Source organism: Zeus faber (assembly GCF_960531495.2).
Source record: "Zeus faber genome assembly, chromosome: 7".
Lineage (NCBI taxonomy): Eukaryota > Metazoa > Chordata > Actinopteri > Zeiformes > Zeidae > Zeus > Zeus faber.
In genome coordinates, this window is record NC_137203.1 from 4457147 (window position 1) to 4472408 (window position 15262).

The 15262-nt window shown below is 42.9% G+C and overlaps 1 protein-coding gene across 2 annotated transcripts in view; it reads left to right on the plus strand.

The window, feature by feature from the left end:
• taok3a (TAO kinase 3a) overlaps positions 1 to 15262 on the plus strand; it is an 85981-nt gene that overhangs the window by 25576 nt on the left and 45143 nt on the right. Inside the window, exons 1-2 of one of the 2 annotated variants that reach the window (XM_080003548.1) lie at positions 3356 to 3451; positions 4162 to 4264. The gene's annotated coding sequence lies outside the window, so the exon portion shown is untranslated. Of the gene's footprint in view, positions 1 to 3355; positions 3452 to 4161; positions 4265 to 15262 lie in introns of those variants that run through there. The other variant, XM_080003547.1, reaches the window with a different exon arrangement.

A 15262-nucleotide genomic window follows, 5' to 3' on the forward strand; every position in this document is an offset into this window, starting at 1 on the left:
AATCTTCCCAGACTCGACAGAAAACCAAACAATTTGGACCATAAAAGTGTTTAGTTTTGACATCAAGCACCTGAGCTCCTCCTTCCCCTCGTCTCCTGTGCATGGCAGGGAACATTGGCCAGCAAGGAGAGGAGAAGATCAGAGGGAGGAAAGGAAAAAGAGGGAAGACGGGAGAGGAACAGTAACAGAGTGGTGGAAGGGGGAAGAGTGGAGGGAGCGGGGGAGGGCTATGGTCACAACTTTCCCAGAGGCTCCTGTGAGCATCAGTTTGTGTTATAAATCATTCAGGCACACTTGTATGGAGCAGAGTACATTTTTATCCCTCCATCCCTCCCTCCTGCACACTCCTCTTTTATTATTAAAGGCAGTTTCTCTGAACACCCAATCAGCTGCTCGTCACCGTCTAAAAGGGCGACGGAGGTTGTCGCTGGCTCAAAATGCTTTTCCAAGTTTTCCATGATAACATAAGAGTATGAAGCCACTATCACTAATATTCTTGATTTTAATATATTTATTTTTCTAAAATTCGTAGATCAGACATACAATGTTGCCGTTTAAAATGCATGTGTTGTTGGCGATTTAAGCTGTAGGAACGGCATGCATTTGGCTTGTAGTTATGGATTTATGAGGCATTCTACTGTCTGTTTAGACTGCCTTCAAGTTTGGGTTTAAGTGTCTTCCAGAGGTTGTCGTTGCCTCAAATTATGAAACATGTGTTGGTTAACTGTCTTCAATTATACATATATTCAACACATTTTAAAATGAATGTTTCTCTACTTCGATTTTGATCTTGGACCAAATAATGGTAAGTCACTGGTATACAATTTTTTTTAATAATTTTTTTTATTAATGATATTATTTTTGCTGGACCATATTTTCTTTCTAAGGCCCCTCTCCTCCGTTTGTGTGTTGTGAGTGTGTTTGTGCTTGCCTTTTTTCCATATGGGCCGACACAATGAGCGGGTGGAAAATAGCTCAATGTCCGTCCTCCTAATTCTTTGGCTTCTGCATCACCACTGGCCCAACCCTTTCAATGAATCAAATTCCAGTATAGCCAGCTGTTAAGCTTGGGGTGGATGGAGTGGACGACGAATAAAAATGGAAAGACGTTGAAGTGGTTCCTTTGCCGACGTTGTCATGTTTTGTGTATGGGCCAAACGTTTCACTAACTGCGGTCAAATGAGCTGTAGTTAGAGGAAAAATCCACCAGCTGTTGTTTAATTTTTGTTGCACAACTATTTGTGTAGTTACGGTACTAAATCACTCATTCTCAGGACAATGTTTTTGGTTCAGGTAAAAGAAGGAAGTAAACTGCCTGAGCTGAGTTCACAGGGTCACGCACGTTTCAAATAATGTATCCCTCCTTTCCCCCTGTGGAGCATTTTTGGGCCATTGTCCATTTTAGTTTATAATGATTTCTGTCATTATATCCCCTGTGGTGTGGCTGTGGTGTGGTTTAAGCAGCCACACCTGTCTTGGGTTTCGGTAAGTGGGCCCGGGATCAGGGTGGCTGTACGCCTGTTGCTCGTCAGAGCGATCATTGAGCAACAGGTAAATCACCCATCCCCACAAACACACAGGGAGAGCCTCTGTCATTACACGTGTCCATCTGCCCCCAGCTTGTTCCATCTTGCCCACTCTCTACAACAAACTGGTGTGTTTGCAACATCTCTGCCTGTGTCTGTGTGTCGCAGGGCCCTGAAAAGGCCCCCCCGGTTGGCATGTGGCAGGCGTAACTGCCACACCCCCTTTAAAATTCCTTGTCAAGCGATCTGACTGATTGCTCATCACATTTGGCTGCGTGTATGCCAATGTATAGTACATTACATCAAAGTTATTCCCTATTTTTTTCACTTATTAGAATGTTTTGGTATTTGATTCCAAAGTTTTGTTTATAATAGAACATTGTCTTCAGTGCATCAAGATGATTTAATTGAATGTATCCGTCATTGTTCTACCCATTAGCAAGCATTGTAATTCACTTGGTGCTCGTCTTATAACTGATGTGTGTGCTGGACCTAGCTCAGAGTCCATGTTGCAGATATCGCCCCACCTGCTTGTCAAATCAAGGCATGGCCAGCAGCCGCTAGCGCTCCACTGTCAGAACAATTTGCTCACATTTGACATGCTTTTGTATATTAAGGGTGTGCGCCTGAGAAATGGGGTGGGAGGGGGAAAAAAAAGATGGCGTATATGAATGCCTGCAGCTGCTGTGCATGAGAAGTTGCGTGTCTGGATGTTTGTCCTTGAATTCTTGATATTGTGCGACTGTGTGAGGGAAGGAGTGCGGACTGACATATTTTAATGCTGAAGCAGATCGAGTGGATGGACTGATGCTCAGCCAATGGTATTTGTCCATATGGAAAATAAGCCCACCCTTCCTTCTCTAGGGCTAAACACATACAGATGAGGGGAGATGGCAAAAGTGGAGGGATCTCGAGATTATCTTGAAGCTAATCCAGAGCTCGACATTAACAATTTCCCAGTTGCCCCGGGCAACCAGATTTGGGCCATCTTCAACAATCTCATGCGGTGTGGTTGCCATGTTGTCAACGAGGGACCAAATTTTGATGTAAATAATAACAGTAAGCGCAGTATACATCTGTCTGTTTAGAAACTGAAAATGTTATAATTGGGCATCAGGCCAAAATGTTCGAAAGTTTAAGAGTTAAAACTGTACATAACATTTTAAGAATTCAATGAAGATATTTACAATTGCATTGTCTACCATAAAACAAACAGTTTCAAAAATATGTTTTATCAAGCCAAAAAAAAATAATAATAATAATAATAATATGCTGCAGGCAGCAATACACAGGGTCCATTATCAACACAAATGACCAATTTTTGAGTTCCCATGGAGCGTAGCGTCAGATCGTGCTGTCCTTCCTCTTAACATCGCCATTACCTCCAAAGCTAGTTACATTTTCAGATTTTCAAATGAGCACAGCATTGGCTCACGTAATGACGTGGTGACATGAGTTTTCAGAGTCCTGGTGACATGCAGAATTACTAATACGAGGAGACACTTGTTGCGTGTTGTGACTTTATCCTAAAAATGACAAGGTGTCTGTCTACTTCCTGTAGTCCACAGAGTCCTGCCTCACGGTGTCTTTGTGGAAGGAAATCACTCCGTGTGGAAGTTCCCAACAACAGGCACATTCAAAACAAACATTCAAACGATTCAACACTGCATGTCCCTCACAGACATTTCATCCTCTTTTTAAACTTTTGGGACTAAAATAAAACACCATTCAGACCCGTTGCTCTGGAGCTGCAGGTGAACTCCATGTGTGAGGACACAAAAACAGGATATGTTTTCGACAGTTTTTCACTCCTACAGTTTGCGTGTTAGGACTGGCTCGAATGCCGCAGGAGATACATGGCACCGGGTTAGATGCGAACAGAGAAAAATAAAATATCAAATGAACGCCCCACTGGCATCAAACAGGTATGGGGATACACACACACACACACACACACACACACACACACACACACACACACACACACTCACACACGTAAACGAAAACACACGCGCAGATTTTAACTATTACAGAGCGATGGAGTCTATACCACGCACCTCGCACGGTGTGAATGGACGTCCATAGCCACAACCTGCACCTTCTAAATGAATTGGATGATGTCACAAAGCATCTTATTCCACAAACTCATCTTGCGCCACCGCCCGACAGGAAGTTTTCCAACGTTGGCGTGCCGGCGATGCACGAACGTTCTGCTGTTCTAATCAAATTTTGTCCGTTTTCCCCCCAATTCCTGCTTCATATGTGGATCGATATGGATCAAACTTGAACCACGAGAACGAGACCCCAACTGTGTTTGTGTGTCCAGTGGTTGTCCTGTTCCAGACACTTTTAGCCCGAAAAGTGACAAGGAGAATAATAATAATAATAATAATAATAATAATAATAATAATAATAATAATAATCAGAATAATAACAAGAGGGTCCATCCCTCTAATATTCTATCGAGTATTATGTGACTCAATTATAACATATAAAGAATTCAGCAACCATTTTGTCAGTATTGGCAACTCCAAGCTGATGCAGCCGTCATCACCTCATCCTACCTGTCTCACCATGTTTCCTCTTGTTTTTTTTTTTCCCCCTCTTTCTATTGATTCATCTCTCTCTCACTCAGGTACCATGTCAGCCATGAGGTTACGGAGGCTGCTGTAGACGGCCAGAGAGACAGAAAGAGAGTTTAACTGAGATTCCCCAGCACCCCGCACAGATTCCCACAGGTAGGAACAGGTCTCTGTTTATTGAGTTAAAGCACTGGCTGTCGACCTGCTTATTCTCATTTTTGATCTGCTGTTGGTTCTCCTGTTGTCAGGGAGTGCGAAAATGGGCCAAAGTGTACCTGAATCCTACTTATGCCACAGGAGTCTTTCATAGGGCTGCACGATTACGGCCTTAATATTTTGATCACGATTATTTATCCATTTTGGGGAACACAATTATTTTATTGCAGTTTGTAAATCAACAGAAAACTGCCTTCACAATAATAATGTATTTTATAAAGCTTTAAATAAACTCAACAAATCTTTGAATCAAAATAGGACTTTTTTTCACATTAATTCAGTCTTCTTCAGGCTATATATGAATTACATTTTACAAAAATAGAATGGCACCAAATAAAAAAAATGAATGCCGAACAAGAAGGTCAGTGACATTACACCTGCAGGTTTTTTGCAAAAAAAAAAAGACTAAAAAAAACGCGGGCACAGCATTCCCAAGAACAATATCCACATGGCCGCTAATTGTGCATCTCTCTTTTATAGCAAGTTAGGCAGTCATTCCATCAACCGATGTGAAAAGTAATTAAAATTGTAGTTCTCGCCATCATCACTAATCTCTATAGATGTTCCTGTGGCAGAGTGATAATATATAGGACAAACAGTAAGATATTATTCTGACTTTCTTTTACACAAAATTTGTGAATTTATTGCCGCCAGGTATCATCTTAACATGAATAACTAAATGGCGGCTTCCTCAAGGTTTTTTTTTAATACCATCTTGTCATACAGGTTTGAACGATTCATAAGGGGAAAAAAAACATATTACCTCTAGTCCGACACACTTTGTGCAGGTTTGGGTAAACAAACATACGAAGAGTTTGAGTTTAATAAACAGACATGCAAGGGGTGACACAGCCTTGGATGACAGCCATGTAAAGGATCACCTTATATCACGTCTTATCAGATTTGTTTACTTGACCTACCGCCGAGATCATTTTAAATGTACTGTACGTCCTTATAACCTGTGAGTGGCTCAGCCTTCATGGAGGTTAATTGGAGTAAACAGACCATGCCGATGTCCTGATGTCTCTCACAATGATTCACTTATTTGTCGTCATGCTACAGTGCTTCTTCCAGTTCTGCTGTTCATACGTCCTTGCTCCACCAAAATAGCTTTGGCATTCATACCTTTCTGTAATGATCACACATACGACGACCCCATGACCTTTTCTGACATGGGCCTGTCTGCAGGTGATCTCTTTCTGTGACCAGGAGCATCATGGCTGAAAATACACTGGATAGAGGATAACTCCAGTGCTTTTCCTCCACTATCGACCAGTTATGCTAGCTAGCAACCTAAACTGTCCATTGAAGTTGTCCCGAACAGTGAGAATATAAATAAATCAGTGTCACAAAATGAAAATAAAAAATATGACAAAATCCACAGCCCGTGGCCCCGTGGACCTCAGATTAAATCTTTAAAACCAGACAGCGGCACGGTGCTTTTTATTTATTTTATTTTATTTATTTATTTATTTTAAAAAAAAATTTTTTTTTTTTTTTTTTTGTGTTCGATAAGGAAATATAGTAAAATAAAAACACAATGTGCGCAAATTGTGCCCGAATCACTCCCTCGGAGCGCACACACACACACACACACACACACACACACACACACACACACACACACACACACACACACACACACACACACAGTTTTAGATCTTGTGCTATTCATATAACGTGGCAAACGTAGGTGCCCCCTCTCCAGGTCGGTCTATTTATCTATCTATTATTTATTTTCTCTTTAAAATTTATATTTTAATAATTTGAGTAATATCACTAACCTGTGACGATTAGTCCACTAATGACTTGAATTACAAGTCATTACAAGTGGAGTAGGAAAATCTTCAGTCGGGGGCGGCCCTAGAATGTCTCAATGTCGATTAATGATATTTTGGGGATGACTATTGGTGCTTTCATAATAAGATACACAATAAATATTTGAGAAAGAATTATTAATATGAATACTAGGACCAAACTGGTGGAAGCATTGATTAGAACAGGCTGTGGAGTGTTGTTAAGCCCAGGAAAGGACATTGGACTATATCACATTATTACGACGTCTAAGAAATCCTGCAACCTCTATGACATCATTATATTTCCCAGCCCTAATGTGACGCGTAGTTAGAAAGGGAGACTAAACGGGTTCTGTCTCAAACTCTCGACTTGGGTCTTTTCCTGAAACGCCGCCAAAGGTTCGGGAAGTGAATTGGCACACCTGAGGTCCTGAGGCCGCTTAAGGCCGGTTTAAGTATGAGAAGAAGCACGACAGAAGGGGAAAGTCATCGTGTGTGTGTGTGTGTGTGTGTGTGTGTGTGTGTGTGTGTGTGTGTGTGTGTGTGTGTGTGTGTGTGTGTGTGTGTGTGTGTGTGTGTGTGTGTGTGTGTGTGTGTGTGTGTGTGTGTGTGTGTGTGTGTGTGTGTGTGCAGTGCCACAGGCGGCAAATCTGGCTGTTGAATCACAGAGCGAGTGGGTCAAGAAGCTGGGAAAGGAGTTTAGGAGTAAGGGTTGTTTTGTGGGCTACAGAACAGCCCTCAAGACGAGAGGGTGTGTGTGTGTGGCCAAACACCTTTTTCAGAAACAATATCTCTTTGAATAGTATTTTGTGTTTGATGAGAAACACTACATTCTATGTTGCAACATTGTTGACTGTTATATTTCATCCTCAGTTTTATTATAATTGCCAAAAATCAGCACAGGTATGAAGCGGTGTCCCCTTTCTGTCAGTGAGATGCCATCCCACGGTATAGCATTCAAAACCTCTTCATTTGCTGTCGGCGTATAGCCAAGTGGCATGCATCAGAATCCTTTTAGTATTTATAGTGATGATGACCCATTTTGCCTCGGCGTGCGTCCCAAACTGCTTCCTGAGCCCCGACCCTGCTTTTAGAGTGACTTTTGAAGTGTAAGTGAAACGGCAGGGAGGCTCACGTGACGGAAGACATATGAACACCACCCGCTTTCCGTACACGGTTGCTTCATTTCCTATTGACGCCGTTCCTCAAGAACCAACTGTTTCCGTATGTAAAGCGTTTTGATTTAGAAGCTGAATTTTTGTACACACAATGATGCTTAACGATCAACAACCTATCCAAATCAAATGTACGTATCTAAAGTGACTGAAGGAACTTTTATGTAAAGTGAATTTGTCAACCGTTGCTCCAGCTGCACCTTGACGTGCTGCACGGCTCCGTGCACAGGCGTTCTACTTGAAATCTGCCTTTTAATTGCCTCAGTTTTCAACTTCAAGTTCAAGAGATTATTTGTCACATACAGTACATATCCATACGGTCATACATACATGCAGTGAAATGACTGAAAGGCCGCTCGCTGGTTCTGGCTCCACTCTGCTCTGCAGTAGCGCTCGTCCTGCCGGCATTTCACACAAATGCACAAAATCAGTGCTTAGTGGGTTGGGGTAGAGCTTAGGAGGAGATTTGGGACGCGCGCGCGCACACACACACACACACACACACACACACACACACACACACACACACACACACACACACACACACACACACACACACACTCCAGTGTCCTTGCTCTGGGTCGATGTGTGAAGCTGAATCTGCTCCCAGAGTTTGGGTTTTCATTAGGAAGCGTTTTATTAAAGTGCCGTGTCCTGATGCACTCGGTGCCTCGATTCCACTCAGTAATGAGAAACACTACAAATTTGAACGAACGAACGAACGAACGAACGAACGAACGAACGAACGAACGAACGAACGAACGAACGAACGAACGAACGAACGAACGAACGAACGAACGAACGAACGAACGAACGAACGAACGAACGAACGAACGAACGAACGAACGAACGAACGAACACACACACACACACACACAGCTCCAAAGCTCTAATCCCACCCTCTCTGTAACATCATGATAACAGTGCTCTCTCTCTCATTCAAATGAGAGGGGAAAAAAATCAAGTCATGTCTATTAACATGAATATTACAATTATATGATACATAACAAATGACGTAATAAAACCATAATGATATGAATAAATACATGACTCTTACATACTATGTCTCAACACATGATTTGGCAGATTCCTGATTGGGGCTAGCGGTCAGATTCCCTGTAAGAATTCCCACTGTTACTGTCTTAAGCTGCGAGGGGGGACAGTAAGCCTCTGATATCTCTGGCAGCACACACACACACACACACACGCTGACATACATCCAGACACTCACACACATTCACATCCAGTGCCATGTCATTCACACATCCATGTCAAACCTGTCCCATGTGAAAACCACAAGCCGCCCCGCCCGTTGAAGTTGCCCCTCGGTGAGAAGGTGTTATTGTGAGAACATACGACACCCTCATGTGATGCCCTCTCTTTCGTGCAAGCAACGCAGGACGGGACACAAGTTCTCTGGTTTGGCAGCAGCCTTTCATCGCACCTGAGTACAATAAAATAAAAGACAAACTGTCGCACACAGTTCGTTTGGTTGCTTCAACCCAACATCAGTTTAGAGTCTGCGTCATTACAAGAGCCGGCGAAATATAACAAATCACAAAAATGTACATCACCTGTGATCGTATAGACTTATATCCAACAGGGTTGGTCAGGCTGGAAAATGTAAATAAATACCGGAACCCTTTTACCCTATTATATAAAGAAAATAACATTTGCACGTCAATAGAAATAGACGTAACATACCTGGCAATAAAAAAACAAAACCAAAAAAAAACCCCACAAATAAACATGCAAGCAGAAAAACAGACTGGCTTTCACACACGCACGCACGTCCATACGTAAGACCCACACATGCAAACAAAAACAGTCGTATGTCGGATGATAATTCACTGTCTGGTCTTTCATTCGTATTGAGTCGTGATTAATCAAAGGCGTCTGCATTTTGTGATGCATCATTTTATAGTTTAAATTAATTAACGATAAAGCTATGACCCAATGATCTTTATTTATTTCATTTTTTTCAGCATTTTGGTCTGAAATGGTTCTTTAAATTGCTTCAACGTGTTTGCAGTTGGTGCGCAGTTCGTTTCTGTAATCATGAAATTTTGAACATACATTGGATATATTTAGATATTGTATTATTATAGTGACACATCTATGCTGGAAGACTCCGTTATCATATAAAATAAATTGATGTGCTGCTTGCTTACATGCACACGCAAACGATCTTGGAGACATGATTGGATGCAGGCACGTGCGCACACTCTCTCTCTTGAAGGAGTTGAACTGGAATGCATGCGGCCTCTGGGAGAGGGAGTGTAGGAGTGAGAGAATAAGTCTGTTTTTTTTTTTTTTTCTCCTTCATCAAAGCAGTTTCTGGAGAGCAAAGCTGGAGCGTTAAAGAGCTGCAGAAGGTTGTTAAAAAAAAATACAATACAATGGAAGGAAAGAGTCTCTTTCATCTGCGTGGAAGGAGAAGCTCACCCTGCCCTCATCCCACTGAGCGTGCACGCTGCTCGCCGTGCTCATATCTGTGCACGTGCAGCTGTGTGTAAACGCTCCCGTGGGTCATCATGTGCACGGGGTGCACTGTGTATCGGGTTTATCTGTCTCCGTTTCTCTTTCTCTCCAAGTCAAAGTGCCTTATTGGTTTGAAAGTCTCTACGACACTATTCCCCAAGCAACTCAAACAATGAAAGGTACAATTCATTCAAATAGGGAGAGATAAGTTAATGAATAAATTGAGAAAATATTTAATTCAACAGGAAAAAAATGTCTTACTCAAAATGAAGTACATAGTTCTCTCGCTCTCTCCTATCTGTGTCTGTCTCTATCTGAATTTTTTAATTTTTAATTCCATGATCTTTATTGTCTTTGTCAGTTCGCTGCTGTTTTGACCCAAATAAAGAGGTTTGGATCTAAAGAAAGTTCTGAAGAGGTTTTATACTACAACTATTTGTCTTCCCAAATCTTTTGTCCATTTGCGTCTATACTACCACTGTATTTAAATCTGTAATCATTTTCCAGTCAAAACACTTAATTTCACTTGCATTGAGCCAGTTAATGTGCATAACGTGCATCTGCCAGTGAGACACCGCTTTTATTACAATTCTTCTCACGTAGATGTACATTAATTTTGTTTTTAATTGTACTTATAATTTCGCGAAATCATCAAAAATGTGTGTTCAAAAAAACTGTTAGAGACATAGAGAACAAATCACAAGGCTTTGGGTCAATGCGGTGGCCCACAGTTCAAAAGCAACGCGGTTCAATATATACAGCAGAGTTCTGTAAAACATTAAAGCTTTTACAAAAAGCTCTAAGCCTCCGTGCAAGGGTCGTTATGGCAGTTCCGCCCACCACACACCACCCGAGGTCCAGGCCCCTCCGACACAGACACAGGCAGAGATGTTGCAAACACACCAGTTTATTGTAGAGAGTGGACAGATGTAACAAGCCCGGAGCAGATGGACACGTGTCATGACAGGTGTGTGTGTGGGTGTGTGGGTTGCTCATTGATCAGTCTCACGAGCAAAAGGTGTACAGCCACCTCTGATCCCGGGTCCAATTACCTAGACCCAAGACAGGTGTGGCTGCTTAGACCACACCACCCCCACACCACGCACCCCCAACACGAAACAAAGTCCAGGGAGAATTTCTGGCCGAAGCCGAAAGTCATTTCCTCTGTTTGAGTCTCTCTCTCGCTCTCTCTCGCTCTCTCTCTGCGACCACACACAGATGCCCTACATCACCCTATTTATTAATTCATGGCCATACACACGCATGCATGCCACAGTTCACATCCTCTCATGCGCTCACAGACACACACACACACACCCACTGAACCTATAATCTGTGTAAGACATTTGCCTAATCACCTGCTCTTCTCAGTGCGATACCATTCATCGTTACAAAGGGAGAATACACAGACACACACACACACCCCACACCTGGATTGGACTTTACAACGCCCCCCGCGTTACAACCTGTTGTTGCCTTGTTGCATCACCTCAAACATCTGAGGGGGGGGGGGGCAGGTTGAAAGAGAGACTCCAGAGACCCCAGAGAATCAACACGTGACTCCCTCGTTCGTTAGCTCCCGGCTTACCTGCTCGACGTTGGCGCGGCGTTTGGTTTGATATTTTATTCTTTTGCCCTTTTTGTAAATTGTGCCGGTGCCGTGTCCCTTCCTTTTATCCAGTCCTAACACGAAAACTGCAGGAGTTGAAAACTATCCAAAACATATTCTGTGTTTGTGACCTGACACATAGTTTGCTTGCAGCTCCAGAGCAACGGGTCAAAATCGTGTCCGTTTTAATTTAGTCCAAGTAAGTGTGTGTGTGTGTGTGTGTGTGTGTGTGTGTGTGTGTGTGTGTGTGTCCCCCACTTTTTATGCTTTTCCCCGCTCTCTATCTCGGGCTCCCCTTCTCTGTGTACAACACACAGATCACTTTTACTTGGTTCACACTCTAATGAGTAGAAAGAGCGAGCGATAGATAGATACTTTATCAATCCCCAGAGGGAAATTGTCGCGTCACAGCACCACACGCCAGAACAAACTGCCAATAACAATAAAGTAATACATTTGAAAATATACAATAAAATGGAAAATGTTGGGTCTTACTTGAAGCGCCATCAGTCAGAAGAGACACGCTGATGCAACAGGATGACACATGCAATACACACACACACTGCATGTTTGATTCCTCCCTGATTCTCATCCAGCGGGTCATTAGAGAATTATTCTGTTTGAGTTTCTTAGTTTTCGTTCGTTCTTTTTTTTTTTTTTCATTCTTTGTGATCGGCAATGGGGCTTCAGCGCTCTAGCTAATGGGCTTAGCAATAACACAACACAGCACTGACGGATCATTAAAGCCTTTGGTTCTAATGTAGAGCATCGATCATAGTGTGTCCAAACCAGCCTCACATGCTGTGCAAATGAAAAAAACAACTATTTACATTGCACTTAATTACACAGAATATTTTTTTTTCTGGCTGCATGCATTCTGCGTCCGTACTGTACTATAACAGTGGAGATTCTTCACACCTTTTTCTTGGCACCAGAAGAAAAAAAAGAAGCTCAGTTGATTGTTTCCCGCTTCTGAGAAATGTCTGTAAGATGGGTAAGATGGCCTGAAGCAGGAAGCTGCTTGCAATGTGGAAGCGCTGCACATGGCATGTGCAATCGTGGTAATTGTATGAGCCAGTGAAACGTACGTAACCGCGCCTTGTGTTCACATGTTGCCGCACCTCATGTTGCCGTGCCAAGTTTCATGAGAGCAAAGGAAAACCTGAAGGCTATGAAATGGATTTTATTGAAGCAATTAAGTAGGGATGGGCATGATGAGTCGACTAATAAATTGGTTATCTATTACCGATTAGACTACTGATTTTTACTTTGTTACACATTACGCATCACGTTATAACGGCAGTGGACAGCTAGGTCGGTGGAGCAGAGAGACAGAAACTACCTATGAGTTCACGTCGAAGAAAGTGCTTTCTGAAAGTGCGAGAGAATGACGGCGGCGAGACGGAGTGGTGTGATTTTACCAAAGCTGGGAACAAAGTGGAGTGCACGTTGTGTGGGAGGAAGCTGTCTTAGCACGGTTCTACTCGTGTGATGCGGAGTCATATGCAACTTCTGCACCAAAGTATTAAACTGAAAGGCAAAGTAGACGAACAGCCAAAGTAAGTGTAAACAAACATGGTGGAATGTGGCGGAAATGACTGGAGATGAATTGGATGGATTATGAACAACATTTGCCCCCCTGCGACCCAGCGCGACAACATGAGGTGAGGTGTTGCTCATCAGTTATTATTGTAATACCCGTGGTTCACGTGATGCGTATTGAACCGTAGGAAGCTTACAGAACGCTTCGATAACATTCCGTGTACCCTTGTCTTAGTAGTTACATGCGGTTAATGGTGAAATTCTTGCTAGTCGTCAACCACTTAAAATTGTTTTTTTTTTTTTTAAATGTCCATGTCTACTATTATGACACTAGGCCTGCTATTGTGAATGCTGAGCCATGACGTTCAAAATGACATATTGTTTTGAGGGAAGTGCTGGGAGTGCCTTGATTCCCCGAACTCGACATATGAGGAAGGTAGCGACAGCCGTGTCGCTTATCAATACGTGAACTTTGGACCACCGGCGCTCTCAACGTGTTTGCCATCGGCTTTCACGGTCCACATCCAGCTCTCAAGAGGACTGGGCCATATTGGTGAAAAATGAAATATCACAATATTCTTGATCAATACCTTGCTCTAGATCAGGGGTCGGGAATATGGCTCGCGACCCAATTATGGCTCTTTCGATGACGGTATATGGCTCGCAGACAATTTTGAGCTAAAATTTTTCATCACAATTAACAAGTCATAAATAATTATTCTGTGTCATTTTAAAGTAAAACAGGTAAGAGAAATTACAATTTTGAAAATGAAATTCAAAATAAATGTGGTGGACAAAGGGGCGTCGTCAAGCACCGGCTGCGGACCACAGAAAGACTCCGGGGGTCTTTTACTCGGCGCCCTGCCCCTCCCGGGTCTCTGCTCAGGCGCCACTTGTGGGAGTCTCTGCCACAGGTGAGGGTTTAGGGAGGGAGTCTTTCTGGCCGTGGTGCGCCCACATGGCCAGAGTTTTATTGTTCATTTCAATATGCGGCACGCAGGCCACAATTATATATATCACTGAGGATTATTATAATAATTGTGGATAATAATTATCCTCTTGGGCGCAGGAGGAACGGCGTTCCACTGCTGGGCTGCTTACCAGCCCGTGGGCCGATCCCCTCTGTAAGACAGAGCAACATTACGAAAACTCCCTGCCTCCAGTCGGAGCCATCAGCTCAACACAAGTGGACAGACATGGAAAAAACTTCAATGTGTATGTGACAAATAATCTCTTGAACTTGAACCTGAAGACCAGCTGATTCTAAAAACTTGGAAGGCGCTTCCCGTCACATAGCACACAATGCAGCGTGTGAGTATTGCTGTATTGAGCTTGCTTGGCTCTACAAACGCATGTGAGCAGTCTTTGTGGCATCTGAGAAACATTAAGAGCAACCTACGCTCACGTTGAACTGATGGACGCCTCAACGCAGCATGAAGCTCAACCTCACTACGTATGAAGCAGACTACAAGGCCACCAGCAAAACCATGCAGCACCACAAGTCGCATTAATGGTAAAAAGTATTTCATTTATTACTGGTTAGCTACAGTATAAGAACAATATTATTAAGAAGAATAAAGAAAAATGTATTATATATATAGCGCTTTTTTAAGTACTCAGATGTGTTATACGTTAAAAATGTGTGCCTTACTTGAAAAATGCACGCTTTAAGTTGCATTTAATTTTATTAAATAATATATGGCTCACAAGGAAATACATTTAGAAATATTTGGCTTTTATGGCTCTCCCAGCCAAAAAGGTTCCCAACACCTGCTCTAGATAAGGAGATGATATTTGACTATTAGACGATTGGTGCTTTCATGAGTTACTCACACACAAAGAAGTATTTGAAAAACAAATCACTCTATCCACACTACCACTGTGGATATTGTGACCCAGCAGGTATAAGTGTTAATTACAACAGTCTGCAGAGGCAACTGTTCTCCAGCCCTGACTTGATGTTAAATATTCCCCCTGTTGTGGTCGTTTCTGTTGAGGTTTGCTTTACCCAGACATCTCAGCGGTACCTGCTCTGGGGTTGCCCTTCCCGTCTGCCCCCTATGCTCTGACCCACGTCTGATTTTCCAAAACAAACAAACTCCGAACGGCACGGCAGCGGAAAAGGAGTGCTATAAAAGTTCTAACAAGGAACAGGGAGAAAAAGTCATCGTGTCCCTGCAGCCATTCCAACACCTCCTCTGCGTCGCGCAATGTCTTCTTGAATCACTGTTTGCTTGATCCCGCGTGCCGCGGCGCAGGTAAGGCCTAATGCCACCAGAGCAACATGCCCTACATCAGGTTTATTGGGCAACACGGGGTGCAGGCCGGCGTTCCT